This window comes from Lithobates pipiens, unplaced genomic scaffold (genome assembly GCF_037356315.1).
Source record: "Lithobates pipiens isolate NorthernLeopardFrog02 unplaced genomic scaffold, aLitPip1_a1.2 Scaffold_18, whole genome shotgun sequence".
Taxonomy (NCBI): domain Eukaryota; kingdom Metazoa; phylum Chordata; class Amphibia; order Anura; family Ranidae; genus Lithobates; species Lithobates pipiens.
Window position 1 is genome coordinate 582,903,646 of NW_027507758.1, and position 22,272 is coordinate 582,925,917.

The 22,272-nt window shown below is 41.5% G+C and overlaps 1 long non-coding RNA gene across 1 annotated transcript; it reads left to right on the plus strand.

The window, feature by feature from the left end:
* The first annotated feature begins 9,558 nt into the window (after nt 1–9,558).
* LOC143989102 (uncharacterized) lies at nt 9,559–20,808 on the plus strand. The gene is made up of 2 exons (XR_013276973.1): nt 9,559–17,663; nt 20,605–20,808. It is a non-coding gene; the product is annotated as an uncharacterized LOC143989102 (long non-coding RNA).
* Nucleotides 20,809–22,272: the final 1,464 nt, after the last annotated feature.

A 22,272-nucleotide genomic window follows, 5' to 3' on the forward strand; every position in this document is an offset into this window, starting at 1 on the left:
CTTCGGTTCTTCTGCCGGGCCACCGCCTGTAAAAGAGCTATAAGAAGGCGCCTTCCTTTCTTCTTCTCCTGGAGATGTTGACTCAACGCTCTCTCCGGCCGCAATGCCAGGGACGCGCTGCACGGCGACTTACATATGGACAAGGGGCGGGTCATCGGTTGATGTCACATGGGTTGTTGTCACATGGCGACAGTCCCAGCATTTTTTTCAGCGTTGGGGTTCCCCTTTAAGTCCATACCAGGTGGCGGGGCCAGCGACATCTCCTTCGCGGGCCCCGCCCACCTGGAGACCCGCTCGAAATGAGCAGACTTTTCTCCAGGTGGGAAAAGTCCGCTCATTTCAAAAGTATGGCGGACTGGCATACACACGGCCGGATTGTCCGCCGAAATGCGAGTCCGGCGGGAAGATTGGAGTGCAAAACTACTTTCTAAGTCTTAATTGATGTATAGAATACCTCTGCGCCAACCAACCAAACAAAGAAATAGGAAACTGCTGCGTACACTAGAAAAGAGCTTTGCCTACTCCATAAATTTTGTCAACTATAAATGTTAGTGTCGTGCAGTATGAGTCAGGGTAGAGTAGAGAGAGGGGGAAGGGAAAGAGAGACAGGGAGGGGGAGGGGAAGTGAACAAGGGGGCGAGAATTTAAGCTATAGATGAGAGGTAATGGGAAAGAGCTATATATATATATGGATATTGACTTATTATGGAAGTGCCTTTAAACATATATAGTGCGTAATGAGCTAGGTATATAAATAATGATAGCAATCGTGGGTTAATACCTGAACAGCGGGAATCTATATACGTTCACTCTAATATTAATCAACATAACTGTGCAAAACTGCGATATAGCATGCCAAGTGAATAAATAGATGAAATGACAATCATAGGTCAGTGACCGGATAACAAAGATCTATATGCAATCACTTTGGTGATAATAAACACAACTGTGTAAGAAATGCAATATAGCATGCCAAGTGAATGTGTAAAATAAAAACAAGTCTCAATGAATCAAATAAACATATCAAAAAAAAAATTATATATAAGGCATGGACTGATATTTCATGCAGTGCATTAAATTGTGCAAATATTGCTAGCAGCAAAACTATGTGTAAACATTGCAGGTGACAAAAATAAGGGAGGATGAAGTGCTAGTAATACAAATATGTAAATCTAAAATATTAAAAAATAAACGTGCAAAGTTCTGCAAAATAAAAGTTCTTTGTTTCAAGCTCCAGTGTTGATGTTATCATGCAAACATATAGGTGCAGTGGCTTTTTCTTTCTTTCATCCAATAAGTGAGAGGATGTGCCCTTACCTCACGGCTGTGAGGTTACAGCCTTATTATAGTATTGATGTATGTGTCTCTATCGCTCCAGTTCTATGGCCTTAGGGTGGGTATACCTCATAAGATATAGAGATGATAATCCATAGTGTAGTATTTAAGTAAAGAACCAATTTTTATTAAGATATAGCGTCAGGGTACTCACATTATGGAGTAAACATAAACAGCGGTATGTGAAATAAAAACGAGCGGTGCGCTCCAGCGTTCTTCCCGGCTGTTTGCACGTTTATTTTTTAATATTTTAGATTTACATATTTGTATTACTAGCACTTCATCCTCCCTTATTTTTGTCACCTGCAATGTTTACACATAGTTTTGCTGCTAGCAATATTTGCACAATTTAATGCACTGCATGAAATATCAGTCCATGCCTTATATATAATTTTTTTTTTGATATGTTTATTTGATTCATTGAGACTTGTTTTTATTTTACACATTCACTTGGCATGCTATATTGCATTTCTTACACAGTTGTGTTTATTATCACCAAAGTGATTGCATATAGATCTTTGTTATCCGGTCACTGACCTATGATTGTCATTTCATCTATTTATTCACTTGGCATGCTATATCGCAGTTTTGCACAGTTATGTTGATTAATATTAGAGTGAACGTATATAGATTCCCGCTGTTCAGGTATTAACCCACGATTGCTATCATTATTTATATACCTAGCTCATTACGCACTATATATGTTTAAAGGCACTTCCATAATAAGTCAATATCCATATATATAGCTCTTTCCCATTACCTCTCATCTATAGCTTAAATTCTCGCCCCCTTGTTCACTTCCCCTCCCCCTCCCTGTCTCTCTTCCCCTTCCCCCTCTCTCTCCCTCTCTACTCTACCCTGACTCATACTGCGCGACACTAACATTTATAGTTGACAATACTTTCTAAGTCTGCCGTACTTTCGGGTCAAAAAAGTATGCCGGAGGCTACACACGGGGGGATTGTCTGGCGGACTTCAGTTTGCTGGACTTTTCCACCCGCTTGTTTGATCGTGTGTACGCGGCATTAGTCATGGGGAAAGCAAAAGAATTGTCAAAAGATCTGCGGGAAAAGGTAGTTGAACTGTATAAAACAGGAAAGGGATATAAAAAGATATCAAAGGAATTAAGAATGATAATCAGTAGTGTTCAAACTCTAATCAAGAAGTGGAAAATGAAAGGTTCTGTTGAAACCAAACCACGGTCAGGTAGACCAGCTAGAATTTCAGCCACAACTGCCAGTTAAATTGTTTGGGTTGCAAAGAAAAACCCACAAATAACTTCAGGTGAAATACTGGACTCTGAAAACATGTGGTATGGCTGTTTCAAGATGCACAATAAGGAGGCACTTGAAGAAAGATGGGCTGCATGGTCGAGTCGCCAGAAGAAAGTCATTACTACACATATGCTAAAAAAATGTATCCTCTTTCAATACGCCAAACAGCACAGAGACATGCCTCAAACCTTCTGGAACAAAAGTCATTTGGATTGATGAGACCAAAATTTTGGCTACAACCATAAACGCTACATTTGGAGAGAAGTCAACAAGGCCTTTGATGAAAGGTATAGGGGTGTATCGCTGATGTTTTGGGGATGTGTGAGCTACAAAGGCACAAGAAGTTTTGTCAAAATTGTTAGCAAGATGAATGCAGTATGTTATCAAAAAATACTGGAGGGACTTTTGCATTCATGAGCCAGGAAGCTGCGCATGGGACGTACTTGGACATTCCAACATGACTGATCCAAAACACAATGCCAAGTGGACCTGTCTTTGGCTACAGCAGAATAAAGTGAAGGTTCTGGAGTGGCCATCTCGGTCTCCAGACCTCAATATCATTGAGCCACTCTTGGGAGATCTCAAACGTGCAGTTCATGCAAGACGGCAAAAAGACTCCAGTTCCTGTACATTTTTAGGCTAAGAGGAATGGGCAGCATTACCATCTGAGAAGATAAAGAGCCTCATCCACAAATACCACAAAAGACTCCAAGTTGTCATTGTTAAAGGGGGCAATACACTGTAATAAGAACTGGGGTATGTAAGGTTTTGATCAGGGTAATTCGGGTAGTTTCTCTTGTGATTATGATTTAAAAAATAAACATAGTTGATTAATAATAAATGGCTTCAGTCAAATGCTAACCATGAGTGAAAAATCTTTTTTGTGTTATCATTCATATTCTCTGAAAAATGGCCAAGAAATAATCAATTCTGCCAGGGTATGTAAACTTCTGATGTGACAACACTGAAGAAGTGGCATTTTTCTACAATGTAAAGTAGTTAGTGTACAGCTTGTATAACAGTAAATTTGCTGTCCCCTCAAAATAACTCAACACACAGCCAGAAATCTCTAAACCGCTGGCAACAAAAGTGAGTACACCCCTAAATCAAAATGTCCAAATTGGGCTCAAAGTGTCAATATTTTGTGTGGCCATTATTTTCCAGCACTGCCTTAACCCTCTTGGGCATGAAGTTCACCAGAGCTTCACAGGTTGCCACTGAAGTTCTCTTCCACTCCTCCATGACATCACGGAGCTGGTGGAAGTTAGAGACCTTGCGTTCTTCCTTCCGTTTGAGGATGCCTCACAGATGCTCAATAGGGTTTAGGTCTGGAGACATGCTTGGCCAGTCCATCGCCTTTACTCTCAGCTTCTATAGCAAGGCAATGGTCATCTTGGAGGTTTGTTTGAGGAATACTGCCCTGCGGCCCAGTCTCCGAAGGGAGGGGATCATGCTATGCTTCAGTATGTCACAGTACATGTTGGCATTCATGGTTCCCTCAATGAACTGTAGCTCCCCAGTGCTGGCAGCACTCATGCAGCCCCAGACCATGACACTTCCACTATCATGCTTGACTGTAGGAAAGACACACATGTCTGTACTCATCACCTGGTTGCCGCCACACACGCTTGACACCATCTGAACCAAATAAGTTTATCTTGGTCTCATCAGACCACAGGACATGGTTCCAATAATCCATGTCCTTAGTCTGCTTGTGTTGCAAACTGTTTTTTTTTTAGTTGTAGGTCCCTCTTCCTTTATTATTAAAAAGAAAGTGTCCAAGCTCTAATTAGGCTGTTAGGCTACTTTCACACTGTTCCGTTGCAAAAATGCGGTAAAAATGCATATACGTTTATGTCACATCTTTACCACGTTTGTAACTCAAAAACCGCACCAAAAACGTATTTTTGATGTGATTTCCATTCATTTCAATGGGGTGCATTTTGCGTGCTTTTATTTTTACCACACCAAATATGCACCACAAATGTGGCAAGCAGGATTTTTTAAACTGCAGTCAACCAGTAACTGATCAGTGTGAAGTTCCATAGGATTTTATGGTAATGCATTTTTCTTCTGCTTTTTTTTTTTAACACAAAAACAGAATAAAAGTGGATCAGTGTGAAAGCAGCCTAGAGCTCCAGGGTTCCTCCAACTCCCCACTTTTGTCCTCCATCCAAAACTGTTGGAGCAGCTTTCCAATGTCATTTTAGGAATCCAAGTCAGCCTGGGAAACAGTTACCCACCACCTGTGAGAAAGGACCCACAATTTCACTGGACAGGCTCAAGGGCTGCAGGAAAAAAAGAAAACTGGGGGAGAGTGAGAGTGGTGGGCATGTTGTGGCGTGTGCTAGAATTCTGCTTTAGCCTGAGTTCACACTTCTGCGATGCGGGATAATGTGATTTCCACCTCATTCCTGTGCAAATCAAATGTGATGTCTGTGTGGTGCGATTTAAACGATTAATTTTGTATGGCTCAAGTCACACCAAAATGGTGCAGGACCCTTTTTTTTTTTTTTGCCGCACCTGAATCGTTTCACATGAGTGTTCACGGCCATATGATTCAATTCTAGCATTTGCACTGCGTTTTGTGAGCTGTTTTGGCACGTCGTTAATTCAACATTGACACCTGCAACAGATCGCATGGACGCTGTGCGATTTCCATGCAGTGCGGGAAACGCACAGGATTCGCTGCATTTCCCGCATCACATCAGTGTGAACCAAGGCTTAAAGGTTTAGGCCCACCTTTTACAAAATGCACCAACATATAATAAAAAAAAGCATGCAATTTCATTTTTATTTTTATTTTTGTCACTTCCAGAGCATTGCAACCATGATCAGTTGTGTTGTGGGTGCAATGTACAGGCTCTGGGAAACCCTTCTGAGCCCTTGTACACACGGTCGGATATTCCAACAGAAAATGTCCGATCGGACCGTGTTGTTGGATAATCCGACCGTGTGTGGGCTCCATCAGACTATTTCCGTCGGAATATCCGACTGACAAAGTTTTAGAGCTGGGCTATACAATTTTCCGACAACATGATCCGATCGGACTTTGTCCGATTGTGTGTAGAGAATTCCGATCGGACAAAGTGCCACGCATGCTCAGATTAAATTACGACACCAAAGCTATAGGCTACTAACCGCAACGTAGTCCCGTTGCAAGGCACGAACATCATCACGTCCCGAACGATCAGATTTTCCGACAACTTTGTCTGACCGTGTGTATGCAACACCACTTTCGGACAAAATCTGTCTGAAAAAATCAGACGGATTTTGTTGTTGGAATGTCCGACTGTGTGTACAAGGGCTGACAGCTTCAGATCTGTACGGAGGTACTGGCCTGGCTGGAGCAGGTGCCACTGAAATACAGCAGTGAGGGAGGAGGGAATCACTGGCCGGCCGGCCGGCCGGCTGGCAGACTGCATTCACATACAGGGTTTGCTAGATGTCCTTTTTTGTTCCCCATTTTGCATTAAACACATCTAGGGCAGCCTGTTCATTTCAATGGGCTACTCTATGCATAGCAAACGTTGCAAAGTAGCGCAGGAAGTTTTTTGCCACATTAATTTTTGCAAATTTTTTGCCATGTTTTGGTGGGTTTTTTGCATATGACAAAGCACGCGTCTGCTTACTGCATTTGGGGTTTTATTAACCGCTTGCCGACCAGCCGCCGTCATACAGCGGCAGGTCGGCACAATCCTGCGAGCCATTGTAGCTATACGTCGGCTCCTTTAACCGGGATAGCAGCCACTCGCACACGCACCCGCTGCACTGCGGGGGTGCCGATGCATTTATCTGATGGTTGCGATGACCGCCGGCCACGAGTGATCGTGGGCATAAGAGGCAGAACAAGGATGTGTGTGTGTAAACACACAAATCCCTGTTCTGTTCTGTAAGGAGAGACAGATTGTGAGTTTCTAATACCCAACGATCTGTCATTTCATCTAGGTCAGTCCCCTCACCCTACAGTTAGAAACACACACAGGGAACACAGTTAACCCCTTGATCGACCCCTAGTGTTAACTCCTTCCCTGCCAGTGACATTTTTACAGTAATCGGTGCATTTTTATAGCACTGAGCGCTGTATGAATGCCAATGGTCCCAAAAATGTGTCAAAAGTGTACGATGTGCCTGCCAAAATGTCACAGTCCTGATATAAAAAAAAAAAACGCAAATCCCCCGCCAATACTAGTAAAAAAAAAAAATAATAATAAAAATGCTACAAATCTATCCCCTATTTTGTAGATGCTAGAACTTTTGCGCAAACCAATCAATATTCGCTTATTGCAGTTTTTTTTAACCAAAATTATGTAGAAGAATTTGTATCGGCCTAAACTGAGAAAAAAAATGTGCTTTTTTTAAAAAAAATTTAGATATTTATTCTAGCAAAAAGTACAAAATATTGTGTTTTTTCAAAATTGCAGCTTTTTTTTTTGTTTATAGCGCAAAAAATAAAAACCACAGAGATGATTCATGCTCTGCTGTTTTTTTTTTTGCCTTGCTCTGGATCAACTGTGGGTATAGAATTGGGCATATGGGATTGTATGATATTATTATTATATATTTTTTTTGGGGGGGGGTTGAACTGGATGGACTTGTGTCTTTTTTTAACCTGACTAACTATGTAACTAGGATCAAATACCAGCAAAAGAAAGCTCTATTTGTGGGGAAAAAAAAAGGATGTCAATTTTGTTTGGGTGCAACATCGCAGAACCGAACAATTGTCAGTTAAAGCGACACTGTGCCGAATCGCAAAAAATGGCCTGGTCATTCAGAAGCCAAATCTTCCGGGGCTGAAGTGGTTAATAATGAATGGCACCGAAAACTAGACATGCGTTTTTACTGCCTTTCATAAATGTGCCCTAAGGTCTGCCATTGATGGTTCGAGTCTCAGCCGGTTCAGCAGAAATTGGCCAAGATGCAAACCATGTATGAGCAGGCTGAATGTACCAAGTTGATCAATCAATCAACTTGGGTACAACCAGCCTGCCGGATGCTGCACATGCACACACGCCACGACTAGTCTTCTTATGATTGGCAGTGTGCAGTGACGGCTTCCTGGTGGGACTGCTGAGGTAGGTTGGGACTAGGATCTGAAAACGCCTGAGCCCATCCCTGCTACATACCTCCCAGGAGGAAAGAGGGACAAATGATGAGAAAAGAGGGACAAATGAGGAGGAAAGAGGGACAAATGAGAAGGAAAGAGGGACAAATGAGAAGGAAAGAGGGACAAATGAGGAGAAAAGAGTTTCAGAGGGACTTTCTTCCAAATTAGGGACAGTTGGGAGCTATGCCTACTAGCAGTAATCACTGGCTCCCCCCCCCCGCTCACCCTGCCGAGAGCAGACAATTGCTCAGCAGGAGGGATCCCCTCTGTCACACTGTCTATGGTGATGGGGGAATAATGCAAATTGTTTTCCTGCAGCCAAAGAAATTCACACTGTCTATGGCTGCCCTAAACACCTGCAATTGTTTACTTGTGTTTACAAAACCGGAAGGTGTGAATGGAGGCAGTTGCAGATAGGACTTGTATTTAACAATAGCAAAGTATAGGAAGACATGGCTGTGTGGATGGAGCCATGCGCAGCTAAATTAGAAAAAAAAAGAAAAAAGGATTCCCAAGGTGGACTATGCCTTTAAGACAAACGGATGCCTAAACCCAGGGGTAATTTCACTGTAGGTATTCAACAATATAATAAGGAAGGTGAACTGAGAATGAATACTTGCTGATACCAAATGAGTATATATTAAATAAAAATTATATATATGTGTATATATATATATATATATATATATATATATACACATAGAATTTTTTTATTATTTAGAGTGTAAGCTCCAATGAGTAGGACAATCCTAATCCTTCTGTATTGTTGTAATGATACTGTCTATGACTAGCACTATAGAAATCATGTATAATAATATATAATGTATTATTGACAGTATACAATTTATATATATATATATATATATATATATATATATATATATATATATATGTGTGTACCGTAAATAATACATTATATATTAGTATACATGATTTTTATTGTGGTAATATATTTACTGTATACTATTTAATTTTATATATATATATATATTAGTATACAGTAGATACATTATATATTATACATTACTTTTATAGTGCTAATATATTATTTACTGTATATTAATTTTAATTTAAATATATCTATATATAGATTATTATACAGTAAATAATACATTATATAGTATGATATATGATTTTTATAGTGCTAATGTTTTACTGTATACAAATTTTTTACTAATTTATATATACATATAGATGTAGATTAGTATACAGTAAATAATACATGATATATTATGATACATGATTTTTATAATGCTAACAGTTTGCTCAGTGCTTTACAATATAAAAAATAGTGTACAATACAAAATATATATATATTTTTATAATATATATAACAAGATGGTGCCTGTAGACAAACAACTGCAGGAAGATTCGGATGATACAGAGCGGATGGAGGTGTAGTTCTAACTTTTGCACAGTAGATGGAGACAGAACACCTCTAATGATTACGCAACCAGTGCCCCAGTCATCCTCGTGTAGTCCAAGAAGACAACGCGGAGGGACACGCAATAAATACTTTTGCCCTGACGTCTCACGTGTATCCCTCCTCGTGGTGATAATTACGCAATCGCACCGGCTAGTTCTAGAGCTTGGGTAGTCAAATATCACCACGCGGATGGATACACGTGAGACGACTCGGAAAATGTGTTTATTGCGTGTCCCTCCGCGTTGTCGTCTTGGACTACACGAGGTGGACCGGAACTGGGCGGAACTGTTTGCGTAATCATGACCAGAGTTGCTCTGTCTCCATCTGCTGTACAAAATGTAAAACTACACCTCCCGTCTGGCCCTGTAGCATTAGGCCGTTTTCGTTACGTCAACATAACACGCCCGCAGCATTGCGTCACCAGAACACACCCACCGAACCACTGGGGGCGTATTCCGGTGACGTAAACCACAGTTTGTGATAAATAAGAGCCGCGCCCCGCCTCGCAGTCTCTGTCGCCGTGGATTCTGAAGAAGGAGGAAGACTTGTGCAGCGGACAGAGGAGCACGGCCCCGGTCCCATCGCCTTCTCGTCTATGTAGTGCTAGTTATCGGCCTGTTTTTGTTTTGCTGCTGTGAGGTATTTCTTCGTAGCTGTGCGCGCTGGGTATAGATTCACCGTTTTACCAGGGAGGCATCGTAGTCTGAGGTAGCCGCGGCTAGTGTTCTGGGTCAGCGAAATGAATCGATAGGTGGGGGTACCAGAGGCCGTGTACGAGCAGAGGAGGCCCGTACACTACTGACTGGCCTATTGGTGGAGGCGGGGGAGAGCGGGCTAGTACGGGGCTGAGGTAGTGAGGGGAGGTGTACGAGGCTGACTGGACGTAGTGCGGAGCTGTTATTGAAGGACATCATTTACGTTCCTAGAAGTCTCTGGGCCGTGAGTATGATCATTTCTTCCGAGACATACTCGGGCTTTCCATTGTAACTGCGCAGTAAAGATGGCCGCCGAGGAGAGCTGTGTGGGCGGGTGCTGCAATGCAGACATGACTCATCCGCCCCTCCCTCATTCCTGTCCACGGGGGCCATCTTGGACCCGCCCTCATTCCTCACCATGGCGGCCATCTTTACTGCATGGTTATGAAACCAGCTACACCCCGCCATTGTAGAGTGGCTTATTGTAACTTATCTGAGAATAGCTTTTCTGGGGTAAAAATTTTGCCAGTTTTTGCTTTGGTATTTATTTTTGTTCAAATTTTTTTTTTTTTATTGCAAGGTATAGTTCACCTTTGCCTATGTGGGAAAAGGTCATCTATAGATGAAAAACAAACTGCAGCTCTGACTAAGGTTGAATACCTTTTGCTATAGATTTAGGTAATTAACAATCCTTACGAAGCATGACCTGGGGGCTCCCCTTTCCTGTAGCTGGGGGCTCCCCTTTCCTGTAGCTGGGGGCTCCCCTTTCCTGTAGCTGGGGGCTCCCCTTTCCTGTAGCTGGGGGCTCCCCTTTCCTGTAGCTGGGGGCTCCCCTTTCCTGTAGCTGGGGGCTCCCCTTTCCTGTAGCTGGGGGCTCCCATATGCCAAGCTCGGAGCTTCTGCATGAGGGGTTAGAATGGGCTCCTGTGAATGTGAATAGGCCCCCCGTGGGTATTTCAGTCAGGGTTAAGGTATGTAAATGACTTGTATCAAGAGTATGTATCTAAAAGCCGTAAGTCGTGCCTCATGATTCCCAATGTTAAACATTCATATCTGTGCGACTTCAAAGTAGTCCATGTACTACTTTGGTCTGTCTTTGATGTAAGTTGAGGTCCATAGATCTCAAGTTTACCGACATCCCCCTGAAATCTTGGCAGAATCGTGTAACTTTTGAGTTGCAGCCGTGTGAAAGGGACCCTAGTCAGAGCTGCAGTATGTTTCAGTCTACAAACATCCCTTAACCGCATAGGCAGGTACTTTTTGTGTACAGGTAAACTATCCTTTTAATGGTGGGAGAGGGCTGGTGGAGGACAGAGTATTAAGGGGGAAAGGCGTACAAGGCTGACCAAGTGTTCTAGCCCTACCATAGTAAGGATCTGTTACTGAAATTGGTTGTTTATGTTTCTAGAAGCTTCTCAGACATGAACGGGCCCCTCCCTGTACCAAAAACCCCCTCCACTGTAACTGCGCAATAAAGATGGCCACCGAGGAAAAGTATGTGGGAGGGGCTGTAGTGGATGAGTTTCGGCATTGCAGTGTCATCCACTTGTCTCTGCCCACATACCTATCGGCACCAGCTTTACTGCGTAGTTACAATGGAAGGGGTATCTCGGTATAGGGAGTGTCTGAGAAGCTTCTAGAAACGTAATTAATTGGCTTCTCAGACATGAATGCGTCACTCACTGTACAGAGACACTCCTTACTTTGTAACTGCGCAGTAAAGATGGCGCTGGGGAGAGGTATGTGGGCGGAGCTAAGTGGGTGAGTAAAATGGTATAAAACACTGCAATGCCATGACGCATCCACTACTGCTCCTCCCACATTCCTGTCCTTGGCAGCCATCTTTATTGCGCAGTTATTAAACCAGCTACGCCCTAACTGGTGTAGAGTAGCTTATTGTAACTAACTGGAAATAGCTTTTCTGGAATGAAACCAGTTTTTTTTAGCAATTATCTACAGTTTCCAAAAATTATAGAAAGTATAGAATTAACGATGGCAAATAAGAATCTCAGGTTATCGCCAACATGGAATTATCTACTAGCCTAACGTGGGAGTATTAATGAAGACTGGAATAGCTGTGCATGGTAGTTGGCATCTGGATTTTGTTTATAGTGACACAACTTTTTTTATCCACTTTAGAAATGCCACAGCTTTATTTTTTAGCTTGGGTTCACTAGTGCCGCCTTAGGTTTGTTATACATGTTGTGTTTTAGAAAACAGGTTCCCTGTAAATTGTAACTGTACATTTGCCTAGTGCTTTACAATGTAAGGGGTTTGGGAGGTCCCTGCTTATAAGTGCTTACAATCTAATGGGGTGGGGCAAGTGGCACAAAAGGTAATAGCTGTGGGGTGAGCCGATGGAGAAAAATAAAAGCTCAGTAGTTGGGTGGAGTTCCCTGAAGAGATGTTTGAGAGCCAATTCACACTGACTTGTGCTAAAATGTCTGTTCAGTTTTTACCGCACAGTGATGTCGGTTGACAAACATTTAGTGCAGTGATGGTGTGAAAAGGACACTGGAAATTATTTTTCAGATGTCCTTCCATTCTGTGTTTTACAGCTGGTGTGAATTGGCCCTCAGGGATCATCTAAAGATGGCCAGAGTAGGAGATGGCATCAGAATGTTTTGCATGTGTTGGCATTGAAGTCTGTGGACAACACGCCATGCTGCCCCTTTATTTAAATACCACACAGCACCATGTTGCTTTGATGTGATTGGGCACCATAGAGAATGTGATTTCCATTTTGACAGCAGACATAGGAAATGGCCCTAGTGTAAATATGATATTGAAGGTGTTTAATATTTCAGGCTTCTTTGTTTTGATTGTCCATATCTGATGTAACTCAAGTTGGCGTAGAGCACGCTATGCCATGGTTTCTGGTAACTTAATCCCCACTCTATGCATATTACAATCAGAGCTAAGTGTCTGCTTAGATGTGTAATTCATCTTGTGGCAGGGCCAGCAAAGGGTGTCCACATTAGCATATTGAGTGTTAGAATGCTAGAAAAGCTTGTTTGACCCATCATTTTAACTTGCCAGATCACATTTTTATTAACTAGTTTAGTGTCACTTAAAGAAGCTGGTTACTGTGCACAGCTACTGCAGTTTTTATGAATTCCCTCTACTGCTTTATCTAAGTTTTTTTTTTTTTTTTTTTTTTTTTTTTTTTTTTTTTTTTTTTCTAATACAAAATTAATCTTAGTATTTTACTGAAAGGGTAGTTGATTCCTTGTTGACTTCCTACAGAGGTAGAGAGTCAGTTAGCAGTAAATGGTGTTAAACACATCTATTCTCTAAAAAAGTGAACGTGTGTATGTATATGTGTACACACACATATATACACACGCTTTATGGACCACTTACCTGGATATTAATGCAGTAATAAAACCACTGAGATGTACATAAAGCATATTCCCAGAATCTATAGCAGTTGGTAAAATGGTGGATTTATACAGCAGCTTACAGTATTTAAGCACAATCTGTGATTGCACAATTCTTATTCGGAGCGCCACGATGGCTGATCATGTGCACTGCTTGCTTGGAAGATCTTTTGCTTTTTGAATCAAAGTACCTATGGACTTGTGAAAAATGGGACTTATTCCATCATGAAAGACTGGTCATGTGAAAGATCTACAGCATGGAGTTTTGGAGACCAACTTGCGTTTTGACCAAACTTGGGGTGATAAGAAGCCAACGGCTATGTAACCCGGTTCATGATTTATTTATTTTTTGGTTAGGTTATCACTTGTCGATTTTTGTATGTTCTTTCCTGTAGTTAAAATTTTTTAAATTTCCATCTGTTTCTAGATTATCTAGTGATAACAGCTTTTAAAACCTCATGGATTCCTGCTTGGATTAATTGTGTGAATTTTTAATCTTTCCTAGGTTTATGTTCATAGTTGTAACTCATTCCACCCTAGATCTCCACCTTACACCAGACACCCTTGTTGCAAGTTGTTCTGGAGTCTGGTAACATGCAAATATTTGTATGTTTATTCCTATCAGTTTATAGCTTATACTTCATATCACATCCTGGGGAAGATACCGCATCCTTAGGTGGCCAGGCGCAGCGTTTTGGTAAGCAGGAGAGCGATCCCAGAGTTTTTGGGTGTCAAGAAATAGCCAAGCATTCTCTATCTGGTAAGAATACTTTAATAGAGTGTCTCCCTCTCAAATGAAAAAGCAACATCCCAATATAAACTGCCCACTAGATAAAAAGTATCTACCATAGGATCTCAGGGCTTTGCCATTCAATATGTTGAACTATATTTTTGGAAGTCTTGTAAATTCTAAATGGCAGCTCCTGTTCAAATGCAGGACGGATAAAAGCAGGCGGTTAAACTCAGTCGCCATGTTAAGAACTGCCCTTAAATGTGGTATATTTTTATTTATACTTTTTTAGGATTATATAACCTGTAGACTTTCCAAGTGTTCAGCGAATGGTATCCTTAGTTTTACTTTATTTGCCCTAGTTTACTTGTACTGTTACCATCCACTAGTGAACCAGTCCCTTTAAGCTCCCCAATTCAGCCAAATCATGGCATATGTTTGTGAGGTTGCCATTGTGACAAGTTTGGATTTTCTTTCTAGGCATTTTATCTGGTTTTCTGGTGCCTCTTCAGAAAATGCTTTGAGAGGTTTTTCAAGTAAGATCTTTCCTTGCTGTTTTTGTAATTTGTAACCCATGTGATTCATCATTTTTGCCATTTTTTGTGATTGTACAAATGTTTTCTGAATTAAAATTTTTACAGATGAATGTCTTGTTTCAACATTTTTGTTAAAGGTCATGTGCATTGTGCTCAGAGGTGTTTGTCAGACATTGAAGTGGGCCGGACAAACTGCAGTGTTCCTGAACCCCAGAGTACTATATTCTGCAAAGGTTACGTACAGTGTTGGTTTCATTTATAATAAACTTCTCAAAAAAGTGAACCTTTTGTGGCCAGACTTTACCCCAAATATTCTATTCCCTCAGTGAGGATGTTTACTTTTGAAAACTTCTGGTTTCATTTTGTAGGACAGGTTACTCTATCTCAAGGAGAGAACAAGGGTATTATCAGCTTCTCTAACAGATGAGTGTGCTAAAGAATCAACCACAAGTCTGCATGTTCAATGGACGCCTACGCCACACCATCAGTTATAAGTATATTGCTGACATTTTACATCAAATCCTAGTAGGCCAACTTCATCAAAACAAGTAAATGTGGAGTGTGTTTAAAGTGTCTACATTTGGTTACTGGTGGACTTGGATCCCCTGTTAGAATTCTCTGCTATGCAGTTTTTTTAAACTTCCCCCTTTTCTGGGGACCAAGGTTTTTAATCAAAGTGAAAAAAACTGATAATGTTTAATTGGGGTGGGGGTGTACTTTTTTTTGTTTGGGTCCCTTGTGTGCAACTTCCCAGAACAGGAAGTGACAATCCTTTAAACCAAATGCTTCTCCGTCCTATGAAAAATCATTTTGGTTACAAATACTTTTTCTTTGGATGTGTAACAGGTGTGATTGCCCTAAGCAATGCCCCTGTATTTGCTCCACTTTGTCACCAAATACTTTGGACTTTATATGTAATGCAAAAACAAAAAATGCTCTAACATGTGGCCTTAATGTTTACATATATCCAACCTGTTGACAAAATTCATGCATTTGTTTGTTTTGTTTTTTGTCCCCCCAATTGGTCTCTACCCAGTCCTAAAAGCGGACTCTTGCCCCAACTGTGGCCTGTTCTGCCCAGTCGAGAGCTTTTCACATAGGAAAGGACTATTACATCGCAGAAATGGTATGGCTCGGCTTTACGTAGTGTGTAAAGGTATGGCCAGGGGAGAATGGGTCATGCACATGATTTACTGCATGTACATACAGAAGTGTGCTTGTTGAAATCAAAAGCATGCCTTTTTGTACAAAAACTTGCTGCTATACTGGGGCATTGCTCAGCTTCTCAAGAACCTGAGTGATTCTCCAAGGATTTGTTTTTTTTAATTGGGGGATTTTTTGGTTTTTCCATACAAATATTTAAAACTGCTTTCATTTTTGCTACTCTAGAAAAATTCTACCTGCTCTGTGGGAGACTGTGGTCTTAGCATCATTTCGATCACCCCCCGAGCGACAACATTTTAGGCTAAGTCAAAGTTCCTCTGATCCCCATGCATCTCCAAGGCACAGGCGATATAGAACAGGCTGAAGAATCCAGGTATCAAGTTGTGTACGAGTAAAAAACATAACTGTCTCAAAGAATGTCTGCAAACAGTTGAGGTAAAAACTTTTTATCTTGGGTCTTTCATCCTCTGGAGCATCCAAGGCTAACTCACTGAGCTTGTGTAATATCTTGAACAGAATCAATTCACCCCTGTGTGAATTAAAGTAAATCAATTCACACCGCCTCAGGCAATTCAGCGTAAAAAATACAATGTATATGGATCCTTTAATTTGGTTTGGGGATCTGGTACCTATGATCCTGATGTGGTATTTCATGACCAGACATTGTAAGATGGTGGGGAAATAACACCTGGACTGTAAAATGGCTTTAGTTTGGGGGTTGGTTGGGTAATGCAATTACTCTTCTGGTTATTGTAATGAAAAATAAAAATACCTTTTTACTTGCTATTAGTAATCCCATCCCTGCCCTCTGGGGCTGCGTGAGGGGAGAAGCTGCTTGAGGATTTCGATGACCTTACTGAAGATGTCCCAGTCTTGGCAGTTGGTCAGATCAGCTGTCAGGAAACCAAGCATCACTGGATGGATCGCCACTTCCTGTCCTTCACACAGAGATCATGCTCCTGCAGCTTTGGTGGCTGCTGGGATAGTGGTGTCACCTGAAACTGACGAACAGGTAAATCAACACTGACACCACTATAAAAAATGCTCAATTATGCTAGAGGCAACATTTCACAAACTCAATTTTTTTTTTATTGCAGTCAGACACCAAGTGTCCATTTTCATTGTGTCACCTCTATTTTCATGTTTGCAGTGTCTAAAGATAAGACTGCGCTATCCAGTATGTACTGAGCTGTGCCAACTGGCCCAGTTGGACCACCATTCCTCAGCAATGCTAAGTGCGTTGAAGGTCTATGCCAATATACAGCACTGAAATGGGAAGGCAGAACACTTTCCTGCCAAGAAAAAGGGTATTTACAACATTTCAGAGTGAATATCCAGTAAATTAATATGGTTCTACAGGACTATAAAGAGGAAGGTGTGATGTCAATTCACAATCAGTAAGTACTTTAATGGTTGCCAAATTGCATGTAAACCCAAAAGTAGTGACAATGGCTTTTTGACAAACCGTAACTTGTTCTGTCAAGCAAGCTTAGTCTGGCTGCCAGCTAATGTTGGACACAAAATCTTGCAGCCATTGAGGATAGGTTCTATATGCTACTATGGTAACGTAACTGAGGTCTGAAATCACACCCCCCCATTCGCCATTTTACTTGGCAAAGATGACACTATGAAGCAAGTGCATGGTCATGGAGGCCAATTAGGCATATACCTCGTATTGAATCTACTGCCATGGTTGTTACAAAAATGTAAACCTATGTACCAATCATTCCTAGACTGCAACTTTAAAAACAAGTAAACAATAATTTGCTTTTGTTGTGGAGACCATTTTGATGGAACTGCCTTTTAATGCATGTTTTGGGATTTTTCTACTGTAGTGCCTGTTGCAATCATTGTAACTGGGCAGTTCAACCTAATGCTAGTCGGTCTACTCTTTACTTTTCAGTTTACCCAAAGTGATGATACTTCTAAGTAGCCTTCCTGCTGGGTTGCTTGAGGTGGAAAAGTTATCTCAAACATAGCAAACGAGATTTCCAGTTCATGGAAAGTCCAATGTATGTAAGTACCTCCAAAGTAGGGGGGGGGGGTGTAACACATCAAAGCCAGATTACACTATATAACCACCTCTGTATGCAAACAAGCAGGTTATTATGCTAGGCAACCTTTTGAGCACACTGCTTATTAATGTTATCAAACAAATTAAGCGTACCGATTTTTACAGAAACCTGTCAGTTTCTGTAAAACTTCACTACTCTTAATCACGCAAAGGACTTCTAAAGTGAATAAAAAGTAAATGCTTTAAATACTAGAATAGTAGTGTGAAATTAACATCCTGCACCTTCGTGCCCCTGATTGGCCCCAATTCATGCATCCTCACACCTCAGATCAGCCCCACTTTCCCTGCTCTTCTGCCTCCACCTCTATCCCTCCACGTGTCCCACCTCTATTCCCCCTGCTAATGTTTCACCGATGTACTTCCTTTCTCCCCTGCAACCCCCTACTCACAATGCACTTTCATATCTGTCCCAACAGTGGACCCCCTTGCTCATTTTTTCCCTCCACTGTAACATGCTTTTCTGTCCCACAGTTGACCCCATTCCCACCCACTGTACCTTTTATCTGCCCCACAATTGTACCTCCCTGCACATCTGCTCCACTGCTGTTGCACCATGCACTTCTGTCTCATTACTGAATTGCCTCATATGCCTCACCACTGTAATCTGCTTTCTCATCTGCCCCACCAATGTACCTCCACATCTGTCTCACCTCTAGCCCCCCTGCTCTCCTGCCCCACCACTGTAACCCCCTGCTCATGTTTTTCACCATACACCTCCTTTCACATCTGCACCACTGCTCTACACCCCCTGCCTTTTCTGTCCCACCACTGTAACCCCCTTTTCATCTGGCACAACACTGAACCCCCTGCTCATATGTACCTCCCTGCATCTGCCCCAGCGCTGTACCCTCTTCTCATCTGATATGCAGAGTGGTGAAAGGAAGCGGAGATGAGGCACCTCTACCTGTCCTGGCACACTCATCCTCTTGATCCGCCTCTTGAATCCAGCATGTGATGTCACATACAAGCATCTGGAATGCATATGCAATGAGCTCAGGTCAGGGGCATTTTCCCAAAGTAGTGGGCCTGTGTGCAGGATAAGTTGGACCCCCGTAGCTGAGGAAAAGTGGCGTGAAGCGCCACAGCAAAAATTGGGTGTGATTTGCCTTGCGCTGAATACTGGCTGTGGCTTAAAGGGACACAGTGCAGGGGTTCAGTAGTGACAAAGTTTCAGGAATAAGCTCAACAGTAATTCCACAAATTGTCACCTGATTGGTTTTCTCAATCACAGTAAAATCCCTCTTTGAGATTGGTAGTGGCACCCAAATGACCCATCTTTCAGGTGGGTGGGGCTAGCAGGATTATTAATGGTTTAGAAGTGGCCAATGACAGTCCTCCTGGAAACCGCCCCCCCAGCAGAACTGCACCCAATCACTTTCCAATCGCAGCTACAGCAAAGTTGGAGAACCATACCTTTCCTATCTCTTACAATGTGAGGGCTCAGTGCAGGTGTGATGTGAGGAATTTTGAAATTGGTATGTATTAGTGTCTCACTGACACTTCCCTGCTCTGCTGATTTGGGGGGGCGGTCGAGTGCCAGCAAAAGAGTCTGAGTGCTGCTGGCAGCACCGGTGCCTAGGGTGGTCTACCCATGTACTAGGCCCTTTCCTGCTACTCCAACTGGCCATAGGTCAGCACTTCCTCCATTGTGCCTGCATCATTTTTATTTTGCGGTCACTGGACAGATTGGTATGCGGATAAACATTCAAGAATCTTAACTATAAACAGGCTTTTTGTTTATCCCTCAATATGCTATGAGGTTGTATAGATTTGATTCCATCATGTGGCTAAAGTTTTTCTGTGGAACTTGCACTTAGGCAGGACTCTACTTAAAGTGGAACTGCACTGCAAACCCAAATTCTATTTAATTTTTAATATTCAAAGTTTATCCCCCAAATCCATGTCTCTGATTTTATTTTGTTGATAAATCGCCCCCTCGCATTTCTGGCTTTGGCAGTCTTCAGTAAGGCTCGATTCACATCTATGCATGTTGCTTTTGCGCTTTTTTGCAGTGCTTGCCGCGTTTTTGGATGCGTGATTTTTCTGCCGTTTTGCGTTTTTCTTCTCTTTTTATACTGTGGTTGCTTAGCAACCAGATGCATACAGTCAAAGAAACGCAAATCGCGGTACTTGCATTTTTGATGCAGGTCCATTGACTTCTATTACATGCAAAACGCATTTTGCATGGGGGAAAAAAGTCCCCGACCCTTTCCAAAAACGCAGAGGCACAAAAATGCATTGATGTGAACATGTTCCATAGGAACCCATGTTAAAAATATTTCCTTACATTTCTGCAAAATGCATCAAACGCGCTGGTGTGAATCGAGCCCAAGACCCCATTCACACCTGAGCGTTTTGTAGCTTGAAGTCTGAAGCTAGAGGGGAAAAAATCTATTCTCAATGGAGATGGTTCACATCTCCACTACATGTCACCTGAAGCTCAAAGTTCCGGACCCTTTTTTGTCGCTCGAATTGAGCAGATTTGGGTGTTTTTCTTCTTTTAACGTTGGTGACCTTTTGCCCTGCACAAAATAGCAGTAAAACGCTACGCTCAGGTGTGAATGCAGCCTAAGGGAAGATCATTCTCCAGCATTTACTTCCTGGAATCCCTATGTCTTTAGCTCAGGCATGCAAGCAGAGGGTGTGCTTGGCTGAGAAAGCTGCTCCTCACTGCGGTTTCCATGCTAAAGGCAAATGTCATACATCATGGGACCCTTCAAAGTAACTTAACAAATGTTAAACAAAAAAAGTTTAAACAAGCATTTATGATATACATTCCCATCTGTTACTGATGCTAGCAGCATAAGGATTAAAATGGTAAATGTAATTTAGTGTGAAGTTCTTTTAAAAAGTCACTTTAAAGCCTTTATTTTAAATCCTTAGGTGCCTTTTTCCATTTATGCTTCACACCTTTATCCCAATTTGTGTGAATCTTGGAAGAAAACAAGAGACCTAGGTTATTATTGTAATAAGGTAACCCTATTGTACAGCATGCGTATGTGAGATCCTGCTATAGTAAGGGGCAAGTCCCCTCTCAAATCTTTTGTGCAAATTTATGTAAACACATTAGAAGGGAAGGTTGTCAAATTGCAGAAAAAAATGTGTATTCATTTTTTTTTTTTTTTTTACAATGTACACACAAAGTGATCACAAGACAAATGGGGTCTCATTTCTGTGAAACCTCCGTTAAAAAAAACATGAAATAATTTTACAGTAATTCTGAAATTAAAATGTGGTACAAATGTCTAAATATGGAAATGCTCATCAAACTGTATATTAAAATAAAAATTACTTTCAAACACATTTTTGGTTAAAGCTGAACTCCAGACAAATCATTTTAAACCTGCATGCATGCGTTAGAAGGCACTTTTGCATGGCACTGGGTTGTATTTGTGCAGTCCTTGATATTTACACAACTCTCTGCCCCCTTACATAGCTTTGCCTGTCAGCAGAGAAGACATGATTTTTCTCTTGCATATCTATCATTTTACCGGTCTCCCCTAGACAGTGACTGGACGGGGAAAGAAGAAGCGGCAGCAGATGTGAGTTTTTCTCACTCTGCTCTTTCCTCCTTTGCTGCAGCGCAACTGATTCCTTCTCCTACACAGGCTGAGCTCTGCTACAGGGGCTGCACAAGGATGGGAGCGGGTCTGGTATAGTTGGACAAGAACGCATTTGTTTTGTCTTATCTTGTCTGAAGCTCAGCTTTTAAAGAAAAACAAAATGGTATTGAACACAGTGTAAAAGGTGGTTCTGAAATCAAGTTTTTTTTTTTTTTTTTTTTTACCACTGGTAAATATGACATGAAACGTACATAAAAGTTAGCGAGAGATTGGATCAGGTACAAAGAACTACAATGCCCAAAAAGTAGCACGCTCCAGACAGCAGTCTGCAACAATGCCTAAAGGATGCAGCACTTCATTGGCCAATTGGCTTGAAAGGTATACCATCTCACAAGAAGGTCAAGGGTCTAAATTTTATTACAATATGAGCACACTTTTGATCTGTGGGGGGGGGGGGGGCATGTTGTGCTTTATTACAGGATGGCTGCTAAAAGCATGCTTTTATGCAAGGATAATGCTCAAAATTATGATCATAAGGGTTCCAAAACCTTTGCTCTGCTTCTAATTGGAAGAGAAGATGGGGCGTGGCTTTGAGATGGTAGTCTAATATAGTAGTTCAAAATAGATTGATAACCTGTATATTACTAAGCTACATCAATGATTAACACCACAGCAGATGGCTTTCAGCCAGTTGTGTCACACAAGACTGTTAGGGGGGCTTATTTTATGTATTTTAGAAACCCATAATACCTTTTATCATAAACTACAAGAACTCGTACATCTGAAAAAATGTAAGTGGAACTACAAAAACCTCAAATCAAAAGATGATAAGATGGGTTTGTGCTGTATTTTTGTTATTAATGGGTATTTAACAGGTGATGAGGAATTCATCAAATTGCCTTAGCAAAACCATACATTTTCGTCTCAGCCACAGTGAAACACAATTGAGATGAGGAATGGACAAGACATACAGGGTTCAAGTACAATG